Genomic DNA, 3,925 nt, shown 5'->3' on the forward strand with positions numbered 1-3,925 from the left:
TGTACGCAGATCCTGCATGATAGGCACGGTGGTGACACTGTTCACTGTGCCACTTTCTGTGGTCCTGTTCTGTTTCGGGTTCCGGTGGTGGAAGGAACAAAAACAGTAAGTTGTTGCGGATTTCTACCCTCCAGCATCTTCAAAGGCTGCTGATAGTCAGGGAAGATTCCCAGTGAGGCTGCAGTGGAGTTGTGGCCAGTCCATGGCTGTGCAAAGAACTCTGCTGAGGGTTCTGCTGCTGCCCAGTGCTTTCCTTGGCCTCTTCATTGCTGGGCCTTGTCCTGGGGGGCCGCTGGGGCTGCAGCCAGTGCTGGCTCCCCCTGAGGCTGCCTGGCCAGGAGCAGCCCCAGGGGCACAGGGCAGAGGCACAGCAAGGTGGGGAGGAGAAAGAGCGGGGACGAGATGGCCCCTGAAAGGCAGAGGCGCTCTGGGGCCCGCTCCTGGCCAGGGAGCCTGCCCAGAGCCGTCCCCTGCTCGCCGGGGCCTCGAGGGGCAGCTGTCCAGCTGGGCCAAGGTGTGCCAGCCGCTCCAGCCGTGCTGGGGAGCCTTGCCAGCTCTGGGCCCTGCTGTGCAGGAGGGTCCCTGTGTGCCACTGGCAGCTGGGGCCTCAGCCACTGCTCTCTCCACAGCAGCGCTGCCGCAGCTCCAGCATCCCGGCCGAGAAGGCGTGACTCCCCCTCGCCCCCAGGGAGCCCAGAGAGCGTCGGGTCTGGCAGCTCTCAGACATCGCCTCAGCAGCAGCAGCTGCCCAAGAAAGCAGAGCCCCAGCGCTCCGTGCCTCCCCCACGGCCCCCCAGACCGGTTGTGATGCAGAAGCTTCCCGAGATCCCCCCACCTCCTCCCCTCCCGAGCCCCCCGCCCTGGTCCATCTAGGACTGGAAGTGGGCCAGCCATGGCAGGGCACGGGCCACCAACAGCTTGGGGCACCTGCTCTCCTTTACAAATAACACCCTTACCTATGCACAACAGCCACAGTCACTTTTCATACTGTTCTACCTTCAACAGGAAGGGCTGAAGATTCTTCCCTGTTCTGTTTCATCCTTTACCACTTAGATTTTCATACAGTTGGCTGCTGGCTGCATCTCTTAAAGGCTTTATTAGCATTGCATGTTTTACCCCACCTATCAGGCGAAAAAAATAAAAAAATATTATTCAGTTTAGACTTTGTTTTTAGTGTGGTTGGGCCACTCACATTTTGAGCAATTAATTTTCCATAATACTTCTTCCTTTTTCCTTACTATTCATAAAAAGTTCATCTGGACATAAAAATCACCACAGTTACTGAGACTTCTCTCAAAGCCGAGGGGAACCTAGCACAAAATATTCTCCCTGTGTACTGCACAACAAGAAATATTCAGAGGAAACTAGAGTGGCAGCTGAGGCTTGTGGAACTCCCAGAATAATGAGCCTGCAGAGGAGGCAAAGAGCCCTAGCCTTGGTTGAGGGAACTTCTCCTCACAGACTCCTCTGAGAATGTGGCACTCCAGGAGGGGAAAGCTTTTAAACCTTTGCCTTACCTTCCTCCTGTGCTAAAATGTAAGGCTCTTCCTGAGAATAAACTGAGCTATAAAATATTCTTCATTCCTCAACAAAGCTACTCAGGTTTTCGATTTATCTTAAAAGAGCAAAACCAAATGGGGCCAGAAATTTCTCATCAAAGCCTGTTTGCAGAGAAACCCCACCATAGGAAAGAAAATATTTATTAGCATCAGTTCACTCAAAAGAAACCCAGCCCTGAATTGAGCAGCGCTTTAAATGAACTTGAATTCACTTTCCTCACATATCAGCTGGTTTGGTTTGCTCTTTTTTTGTCCTAGAGAGAATATTCAAACTATTTGCTCTTGACAGGACTCCTTCGATGGTACTCAAACCTGGTTCCTCATGATGCCTTGTCTGGCCTGTTAATGCAGCCTGTTAGCAGCACCTGGCTTTGCCACCCTGCTCATGGTAGCGGGGCACGGCTGGTGCCATGGTTCCCTCTGGTGACACGGTCCTCTCTGGTGCCACGGTCCCCTCTGGTGCCCGTCCTGGTTTGTGGCATGTCCGTGCTGGTGGAGGATCCCTGCTTGTGCTGCTGACTGCGTTCAACAAGGCCGGTCCTACTCGCCAGCCAAAGAGAGACTAAAGTCACTGCTTTGGGCAGCTTCTTTGAGCGAGTTTAACGCTTACTCATCTCTATGCCAGACCCCTGAAAAGCCACACAGCAACACCATAAAGTCAGCTCATCGACAGAGGTGAGCAGGTCTGAGCAAACAGAAGGTCGGCTTTCAAGCACATTGGGTTTTTAATTTAGTGGAAGCACTCACTCGTTCACGAGCCTTACTTGTCCAAGTGGATTGTGCGATGCTGCTGTCTTGCTTGCGTTCAAGAGAAAGCAGAGGGGAGAAAGGAGTTAAGAAATGAGAGACGCACCTGGGGCGCAGGCTTGGCAGCCAGACGGAGCAGGGCGGCACCGGGACGCTTTGCCGGAATCCCTTTTGGTGCCGGACAAAGGTGGACGCGGCTCAGCGAGCGGCGCTGGAGCGGCGGCGGCCCCGCCCCGCCCGTCCCGCCCCGCCGCGGGCCGGGGCCGAGCGCTCAGCCGGGCGGGCGCTCGGGATGCTCGGGCAGCGCCGCGGGCCGGGCGGGCACGATGGAGCCGCCGGAGGGCTGGGACCCCTACGGGCGGCCGGCCCGGCGCACGCAGTGGCTGGTCAGCGCCCTCGCCTCCCACTACGGGCTGGAGCGCGGCGTGGAGAACGAGATCGCCGTGCTGGCCACCGGCCTGGACCGCTACCTGCAGGAGATCTTGCAGCGCCTGGGCCGCGCCGGGGCAGGCCGCATCCCCGGCGAGGACTGCCGCACGCTGTGCCGGGTGCTGGGGCTGGAGGAGGCGGCGGAGCCCGAGGAGTGCGCGGGGCTGTGGGACGGGCTCTCGGCCGAGCTCACCTTCCGCCAGTTCCACGCGCGGCTCTGCGGCCACTTCAGCACCCGCGCGGGGCTGCGGCTGCCGCCGGGCCGGGAGAGCGAGCACATCGAGACCCAGATCCGCCTGCGCAGCCCCCGCCGCCGCCGCCGCCGCCGCGCCGACCCCGCCGGCCGCGGAGCCGCGGGCAGCGCCGAGCGGCGGCCGCTGGGGCCCCGCTGCCGAGAGCGCTGCGAGGAGATGGTGGCGCTGGAGCGGCCGAGGAGCGCATGGCCAGGCTGCGGGAGGAGAACGGCACCTGCGGGAGCTGCTGGAGCACATGCGCGCCGCCCTGCAGAGCAGCGGGGCGCGGTGCCTGGCGCTGCAGGTGAGTCCGGGCCGGCTTCTGCACCGGCCTCCCGGGGGCGGCTCGGCCGGGCCCGAGTGCTGCAGGAGAGATGCTGCTCTCGGAAAGTCAGTGCTATAAATTGAGGCGAATCATTTGATTCAGCCTTTTAAGATCAATTAATAATTTTATTAATTACAGCAAGCGATAGCAAGCAAACAGCGCTGGGTGCAGCTGGGGAGTCTGCGCTCTGCCATGGGGTGACACCCTTCCTTCTCTTCAGTCCCTTTTTATACTTTCCTTTTTCGTATCTTCTCTGCGTTGTGCTGGCAACAGTTGATTTCACAAGAGGGGTGATGGGTCTCCTCTGCTGCGGTTATCCAGCCAGTTCCAGCCAGTCCTGCAAGATCTTTCTTTTTTTTTCCATACATAGTTATCACATTGTTTTACAGTATTTGCTTGCGGTTACCTAGCCTTGCCTAATCTTGCAAGTTCCATGCCCCGACCCCCACCCTTTTCCTCTACCCTAATTTCACACTCTTGATGAACAAACAAGGCAATGCAGTTTTTCACATTCCCCCGTTTTTTTTTCTTCTACCATTTTGTTCATCAAATCGTTTTATTTTTTGGTGGGCTAGAATTAAAGTCTCTCCTACTTCAGGATTTCTAGGGAGAGTTTCATATTTGGCTTTGAT

Source organism: Lonchura striata, chromosome 34 (assembly GCF_046129695.1).
Source record: "Lonchura striata isolate bLonStr1 chromosome 34, bLonStr1.mat, whole genome shotgun sequence".
NCBI lineage: Eukaryota > Metazoa > Chordata > Aves > Passeriformes > Estrildidae > Lonchura > Lonchura striata.